This window comes from Pogona vitticeps, chromosome 4, assembly GCF_051106095.1.
Source record: "Pogona vitticeps strain Pit_001003342236 chromosome 4, PviZW2.1, whole genome shotgun sequence".
Lineage (NCBI taxonomy): Eukaryota > Metazoa > Chordata > Lepidosauria > Squamata > Agamidae > Pogona > Pogona vitticeps.
The window spans coordinates 162,149,896-162,173,033 of NC_135786.1; the positions used below are offsets into that span (position 1 = coordinate 162,149,896).

The window sequence follows — 23,138 nt, forward strand, 5'->3', positions numbered from 1 at the left end:
CTACATTTGGGAACAGACGAGAAATGGGCGTGGCTTACTTGTTCCTTCTTCTCTAGGACATCCCTGCTGATGCCTTCTTATGTCATCCACTCCTTTCGAAATGTGCTCTGCAGGTGTAAACTTGAGGGCAGGCAGACCAGACAAGAACAGAGGTAATATTGCTTAAGGCTTTTGGAGGAGGTTCCCCCCCCTCCACCGCCTTAAGCTGCTGCTTCTTAGATGCTTGTTTGCTTAATCACATTAACCTCAGGATTTCTTTATGGCATAGCAGCTAGAAAGGAAGATACTGCCAGAGAAGGGGGAGCAAAAAAATTAAGGGGGAAGTAAGTGTTCACTAGTGGAAAGGAGTAAAAACAGAATTCTGCCCCCCCCAAAACCCTGTATAAAAGATACAGAGACCTTCTCAAGCAGGCCATGAGTTCCACCTTCAGAAATGGCCCTTTTACCCTGTATACTCCTAGACGTCCATTTGTACCTACTGTATGGAGGCTTCTCTTAGTGGAGCTGATTGTACAGTATGAAATTGGACCATTTCTTATTTTTCTTTTTTTTAAAAAAGTCTCAGTATTAGCTGCTTTGGGTCCTTTTTAAGGAGAAAAACAGGATAAAATATTTTAAATAAATAAATCTTGGACTTTTCCAGGAAGTATGAAGAACTACAGATGTACCAATTTCCTGTTTTCCTTCTGTGTGAAAGTGCCCCAAGAAGGCTAATGTTCCATGAATGGATCAGCAAAAGTCAAGTGTCTTTACTAAATAGATCTTTGTAAAGGTACATATGTCGATGGAAGAGAAGATAATCTTTTTGCAGGTGAAAGGTTGATCAAATGTGTGAAAGGGGACAAACTCCCACATATCTTCATTTTGTTGCATGAGTGTCTTGTGCAAAGTGAATATATGATTTATTTTTTTTTTGCTGGATAGCAGATTCTCCCTGCTTATTAAGGAGGGATAAAGAAATTATTCCTGTATGCCTATCCTTAAATTACTTGGCTTGTTCCTTGCTGAAGTGTTGCCTGTTATTATGAAGTTTTTCCTTTGCTTACTGTTTGTACACATTTTTTTATTTAAAACATTTATAGCCTGCCCTATACTGCAAGATTGCAGAATTGTGTAAGACAGTTTAAAAACATAAGATCTTTAAAATAATTTAAAACTGATTGGAACAGAACTGCTGGAATACAGTGCCTCCCACTCTCATTCCACTGAGCCAGTCCAAGAGGATATCAAGATCAGTGGCTTCAACAGTTGCCAAGAGGTCCAGGAGAACTAATAAAGCCATACTCCCTTGTCTTTAGTTCAGAGCGGGTCATCAGTCAAGGCAACTAAGGCCATTTTGGTACCAAACCCTGGTCTGAAATGGGTCAAGATAATCAGTTTCCTCCAAGAACATCTGAAGTAGCCGAGCCACCATGCAATCAAACTCTTTGCCCAAAATGGGGATATTTGCAATTTGAGCCCAGCGACATGACACGTAGCTTGTGCCCTTTGATTGGTGAAACAACCAAGGGGCAGGCGGGAACGTGACAGTTGCTCTTTGTAACACCTAGCACATTTATGCAAGTGTCTCTCTATGTTACATCTGCATGAACAGAGTTTCACCCACTATAAATAGTTGCAACATAACTTGTCTAATTTTTTTCCTCTGGTTCTCAAACTGCACATCTGTCCTTTCCAACTGTACACATTTTTCTCCAACTGCACCCCAAAAACCCACTTCTATCTATGTAAAGCATGATTGTCCAAACAAGGCAAGGTAAAAGTCAGCAAGCTTATGCCTGGAGTATTGGTGTGTGATATCACTCCAAGTATATGATAAGATCATGGAAGTGTACTGATTATTTCATATGAAGAAATCCCCAAGTGACTTTCAAGGTTAAAGTTTAACTGCTCGACACAGTACTTTGACCAAAATTTATAAAGTAATAAAGCCTGAACAATATAAGCTCATGAATATGGGATTCAAGAGCCTCACTACACAGAGGGGGGGAAAGCTGAACATACTATTGGTTTGGGGCTGGCTGATTTGCATATTTCCCCCACTGCTCACACAATGTAAAAGGGAATGTGATTTGGCCTGGAATCCCACAACCCCAATCTGTAGTTTTTCCTCCCCATCAGAGATCCTTCTACTTTTTAATAGTTGAATCCTTTTAATTCAGGTCAAAGTGTGTGATCACTTTGAACAGATGCAGAAAGGACGGATCAACCAAGCACATGCAGAATGAGAAACATAAGTTATGTAAAAGGAGCACGTGACTTTTTTCCACTTTCTTGTTCAGATGAATTCCTTAAAGCTGAGTACTTGTATCAAAGACTGTTCTGATATGTCTAGCTTGGAGGGAGGGGTAGACACCAATGTGTGAAAGGTACCAACATTCTTCACCCACCCTGAATGGTGGAGCAAGTTCTGCATGGCCATCCTTGGAACATGTCTTTCATGAAAGTCACAAAGATAGTTTTCATGTTTTCATTTTCTTTCTTTGGCATGGGTGGGCGTGGAAATCAAGGGCTTGTTCCTAGTATTGGGGAAGATGCTACCTTGTTCTTAGATTAATTTTTGAAGAATTCCTTATCCATCATTTTCAAAGCACTTTATTGTCTCTTGAAGGGACAGGTTTGTTATCATTCTTCCATAACCTGTTTCAGTGTCCCTGCTTTATTGAAATATACAGTTGGATTGGTCCAATTGAGCCTATTCTTGAGCAGAGATTTCCCTTGACTAGGGAGTGCTCAACGTATGGATCAAAACATTAAATTACCCATTCCATATCACAGATGTTGCAAAGGCATTGAGATCATGTATTGACACACAAGGGGCATTAGGCGGGCCACTGGACATTTGACAAAACATTGTAGACTCTGAGAATGCCTCTGCCAAGCCAGAGGAGGATTTGAACAATTTGAGCCCAGTGGTGGGATGGAGCTATTAATAGATATCAGGTGACGATAACAGAGTACAGTGTCTGATAAAGGAATGTTTTTGTTGTTTGGCAGCTGGTTGCTTTCTATCAGTATGGGGAGGGGTAAAAAAATGGTCTGAAGCTCAACATCAAAAAAACCAAGATCATGGTCACTGGTCCCATCGCCTCCTGGCAAATAGAAGGGGAAGAGATGGAGGCAGTGACATATTTTACCTTCTTGGGCTCCATGATCACTGCAGATGGTGACAGCAGCCACGAAAGTAAAAGACACCTGCTTCTTAGGAGGAAAGCGATGACAAACCTAGACAGCATCTTAAAAAGCAGAGACATCACCTTGCCGACAAAGGTCCGCATAGTCAAAGCTATGGTTTTTCCAGTAGCGATGTATGGAAGTGAGAACTGGACCATAAAGAAGGCTGACAGCCAAAGAATTGATGCTTTTGAATTGTGGTGCTGGAGGAGACTCTTGAGAGTCCCCTGGACTGCAAAGAGAACAAACCTATCCATTTTGAAAGAAATCAACCCTAAGTGCTCACTGGAAGGACAGATCCTGAAACTGAGGCTCCAATACTTTGGCCATCTCATGAGAAGAGAAGACCCCCTCGAAAAGACCCTGTTGTTGGGAAAGTAGGGGGGAGAAAACAGGCTCAGAATTGGTTCCCAGGTTAAACTGCAGAAGCCTCTGTGCTGCAAGGTCAGAAGACCAGCAGTCGTAAGATCGAATCCATGCGACAGAGTGAGCTCCCATCGCTTCTCCCAGCTCCTGTCAACCTAGCAGTTCGAAAGCATGTAAAAATGCAAGTAGATAAATAGGTACCACTTCGGTGGGAAGGTAACGGCGTTCCATGTCTAGTTGCGCTGGCCAGTTGACCACACAAGATTGTCTTCGGACAAACGCTGGCTCTATGGCTTTGAAACGGATGAGCACTGCGCCCTAGAGTCGGACACAACTGGACAGAATGTCAAGGGGAACCTTTACCTATCCTAACTAGGGGGGAAATTCTGGGACTCATACCTGCAAATTTAGTAGGGACCAGAAGCACAAGGACATTTTTTCAGTTAAAAGTGAAAAAATTTGGGAATGGGGGTTGCAGGTGTAAGTGTCCCCCCCAAGATCCAGAGATTGGCATGTGTGGCCTCTGTAGCTCTGGAGGTTGCCAAGGGATAAGAAGGGGGCGTTCCAAAAGCCAGGTTGGGTCAGTTAGCCAAGCAGATAGTATCAAGGAGTTTAAAGAGCAGACTGAGTGGGTAGCCAGTGGTCAAGCTGAAGCCAAGCTATCAGGTTATTGTAGCTGCTTATGTATACTCCACCATTTTCTAGATTTGCTAATATAAATAGAGGTACACAGTTTATATTAGCAATACTGGGGCTATTTTGTTTCTTCGTGTAAGAAAAGAAAACAAGTGAAACTCTGTGCAAGCTTTTCTTATACCTGGACACTGAGACAGGAGGTGTGGTTCTGAAATTGCTCCCTGCCTGTATATTGCTATATTTTAATATAAACATGTGTTGTTACTAATCATTTAACAACAGTATGGTGAAGATTTTTGGGGGGGTCGAAATTCTTATACTGTATTCTTGCTTTAGAGTTTGTGCATTTCTGCTTATATTTCTAATTGACACAACATTTCTGCTTAAAAGAAAATAAATTATTCTCAGGATTGATCCATCCCATGGATTCTTAACTGGCCATTCTTGTTGTAGATGTTGGAAGATGCCAGGAAAGGAATTGATAAGAGATTACATTCAGGGCAAACTGGTCTTATATACATGTTGGGTGATGGATCAGGGTTTTTAAAGTCAATTTAAAGTCACAGGATAGTCATGTGGTTTGGGGGTCAGTGCATACGTCATTTTGGGACAACTTTTAATCCATGTTGAAGCTGGTTGTATATTAGTACAGGCTTTTAAAATTGCTACATTTGAGGCTTTGTCCTGTGCCCACCTGCTCTCCCAGTGGCTGCCTCTCACAGTCATTTGCTGCTGGCACCAGTGGTGTTATTTTTAATACAGTATTTGTTTTATTTTTATTTATTCCAGACTGGAATGTGTTAGTTCAGTAATGCAGATAGTAAAAATATAGCAGATTGGACTGCAAGGTTTTCCTGCAGCCCAAAACCCATGATCCTGGCATGCCTTACTTGGCAAATTCCACAGACAGTTTACTCTGACACAGGCAAGCAAGCACACATGCCAAAACAATTCACAATAAATTGTGTCCACAGTCAGGTTAAAATAAACAGCTCCCCTGATGATATTTAAAATACCTTGTTTTCTGGACAAAAAAAAAACCACACCAAAAATTGTGCACTAATCTATACATCATGTTTTAAATTAATTTCAAGTGTGGCAAACACAATTTATTTAAAATTATTTTTAAATTTTATTAATAAACATGCATTACATGACACAATCCAAACTTAAAGAAAATTTTAAAAAACCAAGTAAGACAGTTTTTATACACAAGCCTTCAAAAATGGAAACAATGTGTCCCCCAACAAGACCACTGGAGATCTTTCCTTCAAGAATTCTCATTGCCCATCCTAAATAGTAACGAAGCCTCATGGCGCAGTGGTTAAAACGCTGTATTGCAGCTAAAACTATGCTCACGACCTGGGGTTCAAATCCCAGGTAGCCGGCTCAAGGTTGACTCAGCCTTCTATCCTTCTGAGGTCGGTAAAATGAGTACCCAGCTTGCTGGGGGGGCAATGTGTAGCCTGTATAATGAAATTGTAAACTGCCCGGAGAGTGCTTGTAGCACTATGGGGCGGTATATAAGTCCAATAAATAAATAAATAAGATGGTGCACTTCCCTTTGCCTTTATTAATACAGTGGGGTCTTGACTTGAGAACTTAATCCGTATTGGAAGGCGGTTCTCAAGTCAAAAAGTTCTCAGGTCAAATCTGCATTTCCCATAGGAATGCATTGAAAACCATTTGATCCGTATCTGCTCTTTTCTGTCCATAGAAACTAATGGGAAGCTGCTATTCCGCCTTCGACCACTAGAGGGGGATATTTTGTTTCTTTTTTTCTTAGGTCAAGAAAGGTTCAGGGAAGGCAGGGAAAATACAGTCCAGGCAGTACAAGTAGCAGGCAGTCTGAAGACTGTCTCCCAATCCACTCTCTAAAAACGCTGGGAGGAGTGAGGAAGCAGACAGGCACCCTTTTCACTGGCCAACAGTTAACTGAAAGTTCACATTTTGCACTTTCCCTGCCTCCCACGTGGTTTTTTTTTCCTGTTCTTAACTCAAATCTAAGTATGTAAGTCAAGTCAATATTTTCCTGTGAGAGTGGTTCTTAAGTCAAAATGTTCTTAACTCAAGCCGTTCTTAAGTCAAGACCCCGCTGTATGCAATCAATAAAATCTCCCCAAATTTCTGCAAAAGTATCTTTTTCTAAGCAATCATTTATTTACATTAATACTACGCATTGATTTATAATTGATAGCCACAGCCAATACTTATTTTTACCAATTGTTTAATTAAAATTCATGTTTTATTTTCCAGTACTTAGCTATAATTAATCTAGCTGCCATTAATACATTAGAAATTAGTTCTATAGTTGCCCAATTATATTCCTCCTTAACAAATATTGATAAAAATGCTATTCTAGGAGATACCTTTAAATTTTGCTTGGTTATGTCTTTTATTTTCTTAAATACCATTTGCCAACATTTCATCACACTCTCACATTCCCATGTGAAAATAAGTACCAGTTTTCTAGCATCCTCTCCAACACAACATAGAATACTTATTTATTTGATTTAATTTCACCAGAGATAGATACCGTCACCACACAATTTTATAAAAGTTCTCTTTAATCCTTGTAAACATAAATATCATTTTTCTTATATCCTAACACAATTTTGATGTATGACTGCACCCTTAATTTCTTTCTTTTCCCCCAGAAGTTGATCATATTACTGCCAAAGCTGCCAGCTTCTTAGCAATTTCTGTTCCTGTATCTTTAACAACGTGTTTACACATTAGAGGAAGTAATATTACATCATGAAAATTATGCCATGAACAACTTCATGTATTGATTTTTGTGTGTGGTGAAGCCAGCATTAACATAACTTGGTGAAGGGAGTTATCTTGTTTTATTTTGTTCAGAAGACCCAGAGTGTCTCAATCTACATAGCCACTGATAACGTTGGTTGGAGAATTCTGCAAGTTACAGTATAAATGATAATTCTTCAAAGCTCTAAATATACCACAACAGGACCGGCTGATCCTAGCTGATGGTCACGTGATCTCAATGGTAACTACAGATCATTTGATGTTGGAGCAAGACTGATTTTTACAAAAGAGTTTTAGCATTTGCTTTTTCTTTTCCAGCAAAGTGTTCCAAGTTCTGGCCAGATTTTAAGGATTCCTAGGTTCCTTAGTCACATGCTTCAGATTCCTAGCAGCAAAAAACCTCCAAGCTGTTATAGATTTTTAGTCACTGAATTAATCATCAAAGGAAAAAGCCAGTACAGGACCTGTAAATCGATATTTTGCTCAGCCATTCTGAATCGTCCATGTTCTTTCTTCTTAAAACAACTGGTCTCTTGATTTGATCAAGTACTTCACTTAAGTGCCTTGTTCTTTGTTGATCTTAGTAAACAACAGCTCAAGAGCTTAACAACAAACTTCTTCAACAAATCAGTAAAACTTCCTCCGCCTCATCTCCTAAGACATAAGGAGGGTCGGGGTGATGCAGCACTTGTTTTTCATGCAAATGGTCCTGGATTCAGTTCCTGACATCTTCGAGTAAGCTTGGGAAGATTTCTAGCTGCAGCTGTAGAGAATCACTGCTAATCAATGCAATATTGAGTTAGATGGACAGTGGCAAGACTCAATATAAAGCACCTTCCTGTGTTTCTATGATGCGTGAACCAATGGAACTACTACTCAAGCACAGAAGATCCTGATAAAAAGCTAGGAATGTTTTGCATGAAGTAATTGTTGCTCTCTCCAGAATTTGGTATAGTATCTCCCCACATGAGCCTCCCCAGCTTTTAAGATCTGGGAAGACATTTCTCTCCATCTTATCACCCTCACAGGCCCATTTCAGGAGGATGCAAGAGACAGCCTTTTAGATGGCTCTGCCCAGGTTGTGGGATGTCCTCCCTAAGAGCCCAGGCTGGCCCCCTTCTTCCTGCTCATTCCATCAAGAGACAAATACCTTCATTCTCAGGCAGGCTTCAATTATTTGGAAAAGTATTATAGAATAGTTCTACAGAGTAGCTGAAATCCTTTGCTCAGAATTATAAGTCACCCTACTCCAGGCCTATTAAACTGTCCCGTGACATTAACTTGCTGAGTCAACTCCTCTGTAAGTTCCAAAACTACTAGAATATGGGGAGGGTTCTCTTCTGTTTACCACTGATTATTTTCTAAACAAGATGGAGGGCAACAAGAGCTGAGCATCACAGTTATCCCCACCATAAGGCACGACTGAAGTAAACCTGAAGAGCACTCTTCACTGGTTTCAAATCAACCCAGGCCTGTTTATATATTCAAAATTCCCTCCCCCCAATGGGCTGCTGACACAAGCCATTGTGATGCTAGTAGATGGAAAATTTCCTGAGCCATTGACCAACAAAGAGTGAAAGAAAGGTTAAATGAAAGTGAGGGGGGGAAACCCACAAAAATTTCATGTATCCCTCTTCTGTTCATATGAATCATTCATCTTTAAGAAGCTGTCTTCCTTTTGATTAAGGTAGTCATACAGAGGAGGGGCAGAATCTTTTCTTGATCATCTCTGAGTGTGGGACATGTAATCATGGTCTGGTTTGATTTGGATTCCTGCCTTGAGCATGGGGTTGGACCTGATGGTCTTCCAAGCCCCTTCCAACTCAGTTATTTTAAGATTCTGTGGATATAATGGCAGGCATTGCAGATCTTTAACAGCTGGGTGTTTGTTTTTTTACCATATAAGTTCAGGCATCCTTTTGAAGATCATTTTGAAAAGAAACTGAAGAGAAAAAAACAGTCAGCAGCAAGCCTACTATTTTTCCCAAAAGCAGCCCTTTTTTCCCTTCACAAACTTTGCTTATGCACTTTTTCCTAAAGATAAGTGGGCAGACTTTCAGCAGTTCCTCATGAGATTGAATAAGAAGTAAGACCGATATGGTTCACTTTCTTGCTTAGGGATGGGGAATTTCTGGCTTTTGAGGGTTCCCCATCTGGCCCACTAAGGAAGCATATTCAGGACTGCAACTTGTGACCGGTGTTCTAATGCCGAATGTCTGTTGAGAGAACAGCCTGGCCCAGAGAAAATGAATACTTCCTCCACTGTATTCCTTTCCATACCTCAAAAAGCAGCTTTGAAAATCTGGGAAACCTTCCAAAACCAATTTTTCAGGCTTTGAGGTAGAGAAAAGAAGTACCAAACCACAGTGTTTGATTTAAGCCACTGTTTCGTCACCAGATCTGAAGTTTACATTTCTTTTCAATTAAAAAAAATGCACCAGACATCGAAACAAGTGCATCTCTGCTCTGTATATGGTTTGAAAAAGTTTAGTATTAGTGCTGGATTAGTTTTTTTTTGTCAGCATTATACTTGGATCGCATCTAGGAGAAGGAAAACTCTGATTTCAAACCTCCACTGCCTTGTGGCTCTATCCACTAATGCAAAAGGCTTCAGGAGTTAACCTCGAGGCAAAATCCGGAGCCAGAGTCCCAGAGGCAGTTTGTGTCATTCTGGCAACTCCTGCAACATCGCTGGAACCAATTGTATTGGCTCTTGCCTTTCCATTGGACTATTGATGTGGAGAGAGGGATTTGCTGCTTGGGTAACAGACTATCCTCCATATTATTTTACCCATGCTTCGTGCTCTGGAGAGGACACTCCAGCTTCACACACAGCATTGAAGCAAAATCAGGGAGCTGGACAGGGGATGGATTGTATTTGTCTTTTGTGTGGAAGGCATTGTCACTCTCGAATTGGCCTTCTCTGGCACACTAGAAGCTGTTCCACATCCTCCATACAAAGCTCGTTACCATAATCTCTCAAGACTGAAGGATGCCTACACACATACTTGGATGCAGAGCTGAATCTAGATTATTCATGATCTAGGAAGGTCTGTAAAAGACCTTTAACCATAGAAACTCTTTCACCAAGAAAGAACTTCACTGCCACCTAATGAATCAGTAATGCTAGTTCTTTGGAATATGTGTACTAGGAAAATCAAAGTTTTTCAGCAAGACTGAGAAAGGATTATGCACGGCTTTTTAAAAAGCCATTGTCATACCTATCCAAAGCTACACAAAAGATAATCCTTTTAAATTTCAATTGATTGTTTCCTTGGAAGGTCAAAACAGAAAATTATTCCATTACTTTAATTGTTCTTTCACTCTGATTGTACTCTCATATTAGATGATAAAGTTAAATGAACTTCATTTTTAACAGAACCATTGGAAGGATTACAATTTCCCACATGCACTAAGAAATGTAGAAGTGTAAGCTGAGATGCCTGCATGGTGTGCCATATGAGCAGCACACATGCTCAGAGACTGGCTTTACATGAACCTCATTAGAATAATATTTTGCAGAATATTATTTTGTAACCTTGTTACAATGCTCCTTGGGGTCATTATCCAGAAGTCTGCTCTCCATATTGGGGTCAATGGAACTATTTATTTGTAAGTCATTACTCCATATTGGTAGCTTGGATGCTAAAATACCTTGTGTTACTACTTTTATCATAGCCACTCATTACTTTTATCATAGCCACTTAGAGTGAAAGCGTGGGGCCTCTCTGATGCTCTCTAAACAACTTTCTTTAACATACCATATTTTTCCATTTATAAAATCCCCCCCTTTTTCTAACCCACAAATTAAGAAAACATAGCTTTGAGGCTTCAGCCTCCAGGCTCAGAATGCTCAGACATTACAAGTCCTTGTTGCATCTGAGCCTACAGGCTCCACTTCCAACAAGGTGTGTTCCAATTGGTTTGTTAAGCATCAGTTCTGTAAGGCTCATAATTGGCGGAAGCTAAGTCTCCTGACTGTAGGAAGCTAAGCCTCGTGAATGGAGGCAGCATGTCTACAGAGGCAAGGTATGGGCAGTTTTGTTCTCTCTGTATTCTCAGCTCAATTTTTAGTGTAATGATTTTAGGAAAAAGTAGCATCGTATACACAGAAAAAACACAGTAGTTCAATAAGTGTGGGTGGTGGTGCTCTGTTAACTAGACACTCTAGACATTGCATGCAATATCTGTCTTTACTTTATTTATTTGTTTCATTTCTGACTGCCTTTCTCCCAGTTAGGGATTCCAGTGCACAAATTAGGTGATATAGCACTAGGATAGATAATTCTAACCTATGATGATGATGATGATGATGATGATGATGAAGAAGAAGAAGAAGAAGAAGAAGAGGAAGAAGAAGAAGAAGAAAAGGAGAGAGCTCACAAGGGTGAGTGTTCCCACAGTCATAGAGAACATGCCCCACTTAAGACATCACCTTAAAAAGCACTCTTGCACCACTTGAATCAGTCCCTGCACATGCTTCCATTGTTTTCTACATTGTTACAGGTTATCACATGCTTGAACCTAAGCAAATAGATTTGTTTTCCAAAAAACAAGCCTAAGTGGCAGAGGGGAAAACTACATAGGAAGAAAATGATCTGGGCTGATTCACATTGATCTGTACATCATATAGTCAAAGGAAAATATTACAAATTTAACCTGACAATCCCAGAGCAATTCCATGCTATATTTCAATGTAGTCACCCCCTGAGACCCAGGAGACCTGGGTCCAACTCCCCACCTGGCTATGGAAACTCATGGTGAGGGTGGCAATGATAAAACCATTCCTTAAATATGGCTTGGGCCCAAGCTATCTTGCTTCTCTCTTGCAATCCTTTCTCAATCTAGCCGAAACACTTGATTTGCCTAGTACACATATTCCAAAGAACTAACAAAGACTGCATCTCCCTCTATGAACCTGCTTGAGTGTTAAGGGAAACTGGAGAGGGCCCTCTCTGTTGATACTCCCAGTCTTAGGAATTCCCTCCCACAGGAGAACAGGCTGGTCCCATCTTTACTGTCCTTCCGCAAGCAGGTGAAGACCTTTCTCTTCAGGTACGCTTTCCCTGAGTGACTGGCTGCCTCAGTGGGGCTGTTGGTTGTACCTTACTGCTTGGGACGTGTTTTGGTATGGATTGTGTGTTTTAGTATAGTATATGTTTGATCCTTTTTATTATTTGTATACTCACTGCTGTTAGCTTTAATATTGTCTTTAAATGATATAAGTTGCCTTAGGTCCTCTTTAAGGAGAAGGGCAGGGTAAAAATATTATAAACCAACAAAATCTCACGTACCTTGAAAACCATATTAAGGTCACCGTGCATTGGAGGTGATTTGGTGGCACGTAAGAACAACAGCAGAGGCAGCCAGTGCTGCAAAAATAGCACAGACTGTATGTTGGCCATCCCTGCTTTTTCATCAGATTTCTTCCCCCATATCTGGCAGATGTAGGGGATTATCTGGCAACCAGATATTTCAGTCAGACATATAAATCCAACAAATTATTTTGTTTCCCTAGTGGATGGTGCAGCTAGTCTGACCAAAAAGCTCTTCTGTGAGTAAGCATTTTTAAGCTTCAAGAAAAATGATTACAGCCCTTTTATTGATATGCCTGCTTCTGAAGCCAGTATAGAAGAGGTCGTTGTGGAGTAAATAAGTCCAAGTTAGTATAAAGCTGAGAACAGTCTTCAGAATTCTTGATCTGAGAACTGGGCAGGTCTAAATGCCTATGTCTTTGTTTATGAAATCTTAGAGACAATTAAATTGTCATCTTAATCCACCCTATGACTGGGTTCTTCTTTTTACACTATGTATGCTTTCTGTCGTGTTGAGGATGGGAGCAATTCAAAGAAGAAGATGAACCTTTGTCACAATTCAGTATTAGTGTCGATGTTATTGCAAGATGAGACATTCTAGGGTGAAACTGGAACTGGCAAAACAATTTTTATGGAATGCAGCAAAATGGGCTTCCAGCCTCTGCTGGTTTCTCAAAACCATACCTTTTTAAAGCAGCCTTTAGAGATAATGTGTTAATAAGTGATGCTGGGGAATGCTGCAGCACAACAACAGTGGTCCTGTGGGGCTTTGTATCGATCCAATTTTTACCCATTTTGTTTTGACTTTCCAAGAAATCCCTTTTGTTGTGGCTGTTTCCTTGGAGACAAGCAAATCGCTTTCATAGCTATGTCACGATCTGTTCCCACCTCTCTCTCTCGTTCCGCCTCTTTTTCCTCAAGAGAAAAATGAACTGTGAGGCATCAGGCAAGGCTTTGTTTTCAGATTTCATCCCAAGCTGGAATGATGATCTCAACTGACTGCTTATTTCTCTTGCTTCAAGACAGCCAGATTCCTAAAAGCAATTGCCCCTGGGAAGACATATGACTATAAACTATTTCTAAAGAGACAGTGCATAACAGTTTCCTGGCACTTGGGTTCCTGACTTTTCTTTATTCTAACCTTCTTAAACTTTGTTTTGTGAGAGAGATATTTTATTTCTGGGAAAGATATTTGGAATGGCCATACTCAGAATGGGGGAGTATGGCCATTGATAGCTGATGTTCAGTTAAATACAAATATCTGTAAATATATTTGAGAGAAAGGTCTACACTCTAACTTGCCTCCTGTTAAGATAATATTCTTGGAGTAATGGTTTGTTTGTTGGAAGAAATGTCATGGGTTGAAATTAATTCAGATTTCATCTCAAGTAAGAACTTACTGAGTGGCATCTGAGAACTTATATTTTCTCAGAACTTATGATTACATTATGATTAGAGTAAGAGCTAGTATAACTCACTGGCTGAAATACTGTTGCCTAGTGTAGAAAGTCACATTAGAAACTGCTAAAAGTACAACCAAGGTGCTGGTCAAGGAGAGGTTGTATCCTTGCACAGATGGCAACATCAGTTAAGGACGCATACAAAGCACATTATCACATCCTGAAAGAGAACATCTCAACCAGCATATCAAAATAGGAAACCAAATGCCCCCAAAACACATTGTTTCCTTTCAAGTAAAAAGTGGTACTCTCAATTGCTTTTGAAGGCTAAAGCATAATGGCACCCACCCATCAGTGTTTCCCTCCATGTATGGGCAATACAATATCACTGCATTGGTTCTGTATCCCTAGAGCTACCAGTGCTTTCTCCCTTAAGTCTTGAGAATTGTACTTTGGCAAAGTTTTTGAGTTCTTTGACAATCCTAGCTTCCTACACATTGATACAAGACTATAGTTTTAAAGGTCTTCTAGGAAGCTTGTAAGACTATTAAACTAGTTTAAGGGCATGACCAGATGGAACAAATTTCTCTTCGGTTCATCCTGGCACTTGAATTGCTGTCCTCCTTCACACAGAAATATTTAATTATCCCAGGAAGGCACGTTTTAAATATTCACACATTACAGCAGAGGTCCCCAACCCCTGGTCTGCAGCCCGGTGCTGGTCCGTGGCCTGAGCCGGACTGGGCCACTGAGACAGACCTCCCGCTCCCCCCCCACTCACCCCCGCACAGCCCGTTTGCGGCTGTGCGCATGCTCCAGCATACCTGTACGAGTGCCACGCTGCCATTTGTACATGTGCACGAGTGCACCCGTGCCTGTGTGAGAGAGAGAGCGCACGCTTGTTCACACATGCCAACCTTCCTCAGCCGGTGTGTGGACTGAAAAAGGTTGGGGACTACTGCTGATTACAGAACCCTTTCCCCCCTTTCATCCTCCTCTGCCATTATTTTTTTAACATTTATTTTTTTATTTTTAAAAACTAGGGATAAGGTAAGGAGTATAAAAGGTAGAGGGGGATATGGAGGGGAAGGGGGAGGAGGAGAACACAAAATGTACTGTCATCCAATCTGTTCATGTTGCGATATCAAGTCAACTTTTCGCCTTTTTACAATTTGATTGCCCTCCAAGGTTTCAACTTACAGTTACATCTTAGTTTAATTCTATGTTATTCAAGCTCTATCTGGTGACTCAAGGAATTTATATAATAAATCCCATCATTCAGTTGCCTTTTGTAGTGGACAGTCTTTCAACACTTCCGATAGAATATCCATTGCTGCCTCTTCCCATATCTTCTCAATGAGTTCCACTTGTTTCAGTATCTCCAATTTCTTCCAGTTCTTAGCATAAAGAATTCTGGCTGCAGTGACTTTATATATAACTAGGTAGTTCTTTGTCTTATCTATATTATCTGGTATAATGCTCAGTAAAAACAATTCTGGGATTAGTGGAACATTACAAAGCAGTATATTTTTTTTGTAACAGATTATGGGTGATACCCAGCCTGGTGTTTTTTGGTAAATCAGATGGATTATCTTTTCCCAAGTCCCTAGTAGGGTTCTTCTTATCATATGCAAATTGAAACTTTTATGCTGTATCTTTTTTGTACCATAGAAAAGCAAGCCAATCTAACTGTAAATCATGTCCTTCCAACTTGAGTAGTCACACTCTTTTCCAACAACACAAGAGGCGACTCTACACATGGACATCACCAGATGGGCAATACCAAAATCAGATTGATTATATTCTCTGCAGCCAAAGATGGAGAAGCTCTATACAGTCAACAAAAACAAGACCTGGAGCTGATTGTGGCTCCGATCATCAGCTTCTCATAGCAAAATTCAAGCTTAAACTGAAGAAAGTAGGAAAAACCATTGGGCTAGTCAGGTATAAAGGTAAAGGTAAAGGTCCCCTTGACAATTTTTGTCCAGTCGTGTTCGACTCTAGGGGGCGGTGCTCATCCCCGTTTCCAAGCCATAGAGCCAGCGTTTGTCCGAAGACAATCTTCCGTGGTCACATGGCCAGTGCGACTTAGACACGGAACGCTGTTACCTTCCCACCGAGGTGGTCCCTATTTATCTAGTCACATTTACATGCTTTCGACCCACTAGGTTGGCAGGAGCTGGGACAAGTGACGGGCGCTCGCTCCGTCGCGTGGATTCGATCTTACGACTGCTTGGTCTTCTGACCCTGCAGCACAGGCTTCTGCGGTTTAGCCCGCAGCGCCACCACGTCCCTATGTGTAAAGAGATAAAGAGAGGTAAAATAGACTGTACTAAAATAACCTTTCAAGCACAAACCAGACCACTCCAACTTCCCCTGTGTCTATGTGCTCCCAGAGCAAGGTCTAGTGACCATAGATGAAAAGACCACAATGCCAGAGACAGATTTTAAACCAAGGTTTGCTGCAGGGATCACAGAACCATCCTGTGACAACAGTCCCACTGGCTCCTGGTCTGTTTCCAAGCACAATTCAAGGTGCCATATATAAAGCCCTAAGGGTCTTGGGCCCAAGCTACCTGGAAGGCTCCATCTCCCTTTAAAATTCTGCTGGATTTTTAAAATGATCAAGGGAGGACTTCTCTTGGATTTGTCACCCTCAGAGGTATGTTTGGTGGGGACACGAGAAAAGACTTCCCCCAATAATGGAACTGAATATTAAATAAATACTAGTTGGTTGAATAAAGATCAAAAGAGATAGTGGTGAATGTGGCCCACATAGCAGAACGAGTACCCATCTCATTGCTCCCCAGTCTGGCAGTCTAAACCTGCTTCAGATTCCTAGCATGTCGTAGTTAGCCTCTGTTCCACACTTCCTCTAGCAAATATAAAATGCCTCTACCGGAACCTTGCCTTCCCCCTTGCCCATTTTATTTTCACAGAGTAGGCTGCACCTCGGTGATTTAAGCATGTGGGGTTGTTTGATTATTTCCCACCATAAAGGTACTATGCAACTGTAAGAATGTTATGATTTCATGGCACAAACTCCCATTTAAAGTCAGCAGGAACCATGCGATCTAAAGCTGTGAGAAGCTATTTGATCGTTTACTCCTAATTTGCAAATTTAAGAAGCAAATTCTCCCCCCCCCCCGTACCTGACTATTAGTCCCTTCAGCGGCAATTCCCATGCCATGAAAATAAAGGCAATAATGTACACATACTTTAGCTTTCGCTGTGTGAGAAACTCAGTTCTCTGAGTCACACAGGCCAAAAATAATGCACTGCATTTAAACAAGGAGAGCTCTGTGATGTAAACCGACAAAAGCCAGTAAAATCTAAAGTGGCCCTGTCAGAGACACTAAAATTACATCTGCCAGTCACCTGTGTTATGGTCAATGGGGGGATATGGTTCTTTAATACAGTCGTGTCTTCACACTTGCGTTGTTCTCTAGGAACTGGCAGGCTGTCAGAAGAGTCAAACATGATCCTGTCTGGTTAAATGGAACACAACATTGGAATTGTGATGTTTTTAAAGCCTGTAGGGCTAAAGGAGAGGATAACATTTTATGGCCCCACAAACATCAGAGTTAATTTGCATCCGACCTGTGATAGGAACTGGCCACACTGGTGATGAATTAATGTGTGAAGGGATACTGCCAGGTGCTTCACCTTCTCTTCAGGAAAGTGAAATCAGGTCCCTGCATAGTCTTCAACAGAGCAAACATGCAGAAAAAGTTCAACTTTTGCTCTTGGCAATTGCTGCTTTCATTCAAAGAAACAAAACAAGGCTCTAGACCTTAAGGCTGCAAATATTCCAGATGTATAGCTAATGGCCAATAACATTTTCAAAGCTGAAGGGGAACATCCAGGTTAAAACACACATTTAGGGCAATGCATATTTCCTACTTTTACAGATATTTGTAAATAATTCCTGCTTTTGCATTCTGTTTAGTTATGGATATCAAAGCAATCAGAAAACCAGGTTTTGCATTTTAATGATCAATCACACTTCATTTCAAATTTGATTTTACAACCAGATGGCTTTTACCACTTGGGAGGAGCACTACCTATAGGTACAAGTTGAGCATCTTGTCCTGACCTCAGTAATATATGCAAGGATGAGAGTGTGGGCCTGCTAATTCTCTAACTTTGCTATTCACTTTGGAAGCAGAACATTTGGACAAATTACTGACAGCTGTTCATTATTCCAAAGATATTGGGTGCTTTTGTTCCCCCTGTTTGCTAACACTTTGCTATATCTTTCTGGCACCACCGTTGTCCTTTCTCTTCATTATCTTTTGCCTTCTTTGGTTATACAAACAATTAATTCAACTATCTATGAAAACCTAAGAATTTTCTTTCAGAGATCCTATGCGCATCCATGTCATATGCAGGAGTATGAACAAAGCTTAGAAAACTACATTTTGAAAGTGTTCAGTTTCTGTTATTATGGTTGTTCTAAATGGAATTCATTGCCATTAGTCATGACAGTGAACCACTTGCTTAAATGACCTCTACTTAAGTTTACACACACAGATGCACATGCACAGAGAGAGAGAGAGATGGCTCTATTAGTAAGAAGTACATAGAAGGGGCAGGAAAAATGCAGGTAGGATTAGAGGAGGAGTAGGAATCAGAGAAGCATGATTTTCCCTGCATGTACCTGAGAGAGGTACTGTACCAGGACATGAATGTGCTTGCTTAATTGACTACAGTAACGACCCCGTCTCCCTAAAGAGATTAAGATCTCCTGTTACCTTTCTTTTATCCACACTGGATTTAGATATAGTCCTGTTGTAGCAAAATACTAGTCCTCTGTTGAAGAATTATATTTGTTTTATTAAGAAAAGAAAATAGATTCATTAGCATACAATTGTAGCTTTAAAGCATATGCATTGAGCATATCCATCCGTTGCAATGTTTAAATAAACTTACAATTTCTAGTTAAAATAAAAACAGCTAAGTTTTACAACATCTTTGCTCTACACCCCTACATGTTGGCATCTAGAAGCTGGGCTATTCCCCCCCTTCTTCTTTCTAAAGAAAAACAAGCTTCTGTGTCTCACATTCCACAATATTCACCAAACCAAATTTTTTACGTACACAAACTTTCTCATTTTACATTTCTTTAGGACCTCCTTCTTCATTACACTTTCAAGCTGTCAACCAATTAAGTCCAAGTGGGTGTAACTCAGATCACTCTGATCACTGCCCGAAGTTCTTATGTTCCAGGCTCAAGGTGTCTTATCTTGGTCTTTTGTTTCATCCTCTTCTCATGGACTGTTCGACCTTGTGACTTTGACAAACAACTCTGCACAACAAGATCATGAAAAACATCTCTTTTAAAATCCATCTTACACAGAACCTAACAGATTCCATCTTAGTATTACTACAATTCCCAGTTTCCTTCCTTTTCCTTAGAACTACATAAAAACCCTTGATAAAGTCCCACATGGGAAATTGATGGAGCTGTTAGTAAACAGAGAATTTGATTCGATATATATCTGTATAATTGGCAATCATTACCAGAACCAAAAAACTGCAGTGAGAAATCAGTGTGGGTGATCACGGAACAAAGGAAGGCTAATTGACTTCGAGAGAGAACAAAGGAATCAACAACAGATGTCCGAGCCAGCAGAGCCTACAGGCAACGCCCTGAGAGCTCTTTTATTTACTTAACTAACATGATTTACATAGTACAGTATGTTGTGAGAGAGACAGATAGGATACTAGTTACCTAATTGTAACTAGGATTGGCTGAAATCACTCTTTGATCTTATGCTCTACCTCTAAGCGAAAGAACAGAATAAGGTGTTACCCTGCCTGCTGGCAGCTGTCGCTTCCTGCCAGGAGTGTATGCACATCACTGGAACAGAATGCAGCTACAACCTTTAAGCAGAAGTTTCCTACAAGATGGAAGAGCACATAAAGATACCATACCAGGCAAACACAAAACAAAAATTAAAAAATAAAAAGATGAAAAGGTTGTGGCTAACCTTAAAGACTAACTGCTGCATTTTAATGTGAGCTTTCATGGACAAGTCCACTTCTTCAGACACAAGAATGGGACTACAGAGCAAATATTTATACATTTATACATGGCCCCCAAACAAAGAAACTGTTTATTTCTTGGGCACAATTTGTTAATAGTGTGGCATTTCACACCTGGCAATGACCCTTAAGACCTTTAAGGTACCACAATATTTTTGTCTTCTTTATTTTTATTTTGTTTTTGCCTGATATGCTAGCACGACTAACATAACCACTTCTTCTAAATATATAAAGATACAAAGAGGAGTACAATAAGGATGTATAATCTTGCTAATCTGTGCTCTGTACTCTGAGAATTTAGAATCACAGAATAATTGAGTTGGAAGGAGGTTACGATAAAGCCATCAAATCCAACCCCCTGCTCAAGGCAGGAGCCCAAAGCAGATCTGACAGATGGTTGTCCAATTTTCTTTTGAATGCCCCTAGTGTTCACCACCACCCAAAGTAATTGGCTCCATTGCTGTACTGCTCTAATAGTTGAGAAGTTAATATCTTTAGAGAAGCACTTGATGATTCAAATGATGATATCATTGTCAATTGAGAGATTATCAGCATCCAATATACATATGATACATTATTGCTAACCATTGGTATGCAAAAGTTACTTCATAAAGTCTATATAGTTAGCCATAAGCATAGTTTAAAAATGAATCTTAAGCAAGTCTGATTTATGCTAAACAGTATAAAGTAAGTAGCCCAAAAATGAGCAACTAAAAAGCATACATACAATGAAAATGGGTTCAAAGTGATGAGAGACTGTGGCCAAAGGGCCTTCTTCCATTGGAGAAGCATCCTATCACTTCCTCTTTGACTGTGATAAATGTTAGGCTGTTTGGATACAGTGATAATACAGGATAATAAATCACAGTAGCAGTGCCAAATTTAGAGTGCTGATCAAAATAGCTTGCTTCTCTTAAATTGTATGAACAGGCAACTTCCATCTGTCAGAAAGAGTGATGAAAAATAAATATTCCACCTCCACTGGTACATTTGGGACCATCTTTCATTTGACTCCTCCCTTTCCAGAATTATTTCCCACAAAAATTATTTCACCTGGTAATTTTACGTAATAGGATGGAAAAAAAATGGTGTAGGATGAAAAAAATGGCACTTGAATTGGCAAAGGACCTGCTAATGCTTCATAATAACCCCACAACAAGCTGTGTTCTAAAACAAAATGACTTATAATCATATGATGGCCATGTGGTGTTTGAATCGCTTCCTGCATTTCCTTTAAAATGAGATATATTGCGTGGTGAGATGCCATAGTGCTGAATCCCCCAGCTATTGAGGTGGCCCCCCCTGATCACTGCAACCATTGGCTAACCGCTGGGAAGAAGCCATCTTTGAGCAGTACGTAGCTGGGGCACCCATCAGCTGGTTTGCGCAGGGCCCGGGAGCCTTGTGCCTGGATCCCATGGCAGAGAAAGCACCAACGTGAGGGCAATGAGAGCAGGAACATCCTGGTTGCCCTGCCTCTTCTCCCGGTCCTCTTCCCAACGGTCCAGCGACTAGCCTGTTGTTGGAGGGATTGTGGAGGGGGGTTGCCTCCCAGCTGGGAGATTCAGTCCCACGGCTTCTCTCAGCATCCCTCCACCATGCGAAACAGCTGCTGGCCAGAGCAAAGCTCTGTTTTGTTTTGTACTGTACCAGATAACAACAATTTAAAAATAAAAATGAATCTCTGGCCAAAAAATATTGCTGGTGCACAGAAAAAAAATGATTCCCTGTCATATTAATCCAGGCTTGTGAGTATGTTGTGTAATCACTCAAATGTATATCGAGTTAAAACATACTAACTTGTTTTTTCCCCTTTGAGAAGCAAAGCATGTATGCCCCCCCCCAGTTATTTTTAAAATATGTCAACAAACCTTCTACTAAAGCAGCAGCCATCCTAATTTGGGGGCAGACTGCAAAATGACAATTTTTATTCTTTGATGTTATAGAAAACAGTCCTCCCCAATGCTGTTCAACTCTGTTGAAAGACCCAGGAAATTCTTTACCATCATCACCAGATAATTCATCATCCTACCTGCAGATATGAGACTAGTTTTACATCTCTATTGGATTGTACAAGCAATAGATAAGTAACATGTATTAACATGTAACACACATGTATTTGCAACTAATGCCTATACCCAAATACAGATGATTTATAACTGCAGTAGTATTCACTTTTGTTAGAAGTGGTTTCAATAGCAAAATGCACCACAAGATCATGAAATCCTTTCTGGAAATCAGAACCATTTATGCCACAGTATACATACCACATAGTAAGCAGCTTATACAAATTCTTCCTTTCTGCCCCTTCCCTCCAAATCCTCTGGCCAAAATCCTAGCAGAACTCAAGTGGAAAAAATGTTGGCAGCAAACTGTTGCAAGCTATGAAGTCAATGTAGACTGTTGCATACTGAATTGTGTGACTTAGTACACAAGAGAGTGTATATATTGATGTCATAACCTGCAGCAATTCACCGAAATCCTGCCATGTGCATTATGCTGGCTTCTGTAAAATATCTTAAGATAATTTAGAAAATATATGTGTAAGTTGCCAAGCTAGAGTTTTTGCTTTTAAGAATGAATTCCTAGCATGTCTTAGAAAAATTGCCTTTTTCGACTACAGTTCAAATAGGAACCTCTTCCAAACTCAACCTTATGGGGTTTTTTAAAGTGTTCTCTAAGAATGTCTCTCAAATTATATTAGTAATCCTGACAGGCATTCCCACTCTCATGTTGAGAAATCTCCCCCAAAGATGTTGATTCATTCTGCTGGAATACATGCATTTATTTTCCCTTCACTTCATCTCTGTGGATTTTGCCAAACTGCCTGATGTGGAATTTATGCAGACAATTCCCTTGTGTCCTACAGCTGGCAGCGTTAGGCTGACATTCTCATAACAAGCCGCAGGGAGGAGCTGATCTTCTCAGTTACATGGGCCATTCCTCCTCATGACACAGTGTGGTGTTTTAAGGCTTGGAGTCTTCATGCCTGTTAGCATAAAGGGGATTTCCACTGGTGTAGTATTTCCCCACAGTTAATGCCCCTTGAGCAAAGTTCAGTGTGACAACTTTCTGCAGCGCTGAATGCAGTTTTTCCTTATGTTGAAGCAAATATGGACTTCACCTGTTTGTAATAAGATATCTGTGCTGGCTGGCTGCCCTTCCTCTACTGTTCAGTTTTAGCAGCAGTATGGCCATGAAGTATGAATGATTCTTGGTCTTTAATATGGGTAGCTCAGTGAGGCTAGACACAGATAGCTCCATTTCATGTATAAGATATAGGATTGCTTAAATGCACAGCAAGTCTGCAGTAGAGCAGGGAAGGGAAATGTCTATTTATTCCTCTGAAGCATTTTTACTTCACCTTTTAGGTAAAAAGACTATCCCAACACAAGTTTGAGAAGAATGTATTACTTGTTACTGTGCCTCA

The 23,138-nt window shown here is 40.4% G+C and overlaps 2 long non-coding RNA genes across 3 annotated transcripts in view; one reads left to right on the forward strand and one right to left on the reverse strand.

Annotated features, from left to right (window-relative positions):
- The first annotated feature begins 9,678 nt into the window (after window positions 1-9,678).
- LOC144589222 (uncharacterized) overlaps window positions 9,679-23,138 on the forward strand; it is a 39,168-nt gene continuing 25,708 nt past the window's right edge. The window contains exon 1 of the long non-coding RNA XR_013545206.1: window positions 9,679-11,332. This is a non-coding gene — a long non-coding RNA (uncharacterized LOC144589222). The remainder of the gene's footprint in view (window positions 11,333-23,138) is intronic.
- The window catches only part of LOC144589221 (uncharacterized), a 48,759-nt gene continuing 40,287 nt past the window's right edge, over window positions 14,667-23,138 (reverse strand). For both annotated transcript variants that reach the window (XR_013545205.1, XR_013545204.1), the window contains one exon: window positions 14,667-18,968. This is a non-coding gene — a long non-coding RNA (uncharacterized LOC144589221). The remainder of the gene's footprint in view (window positions 18,969-23,138) is intronic.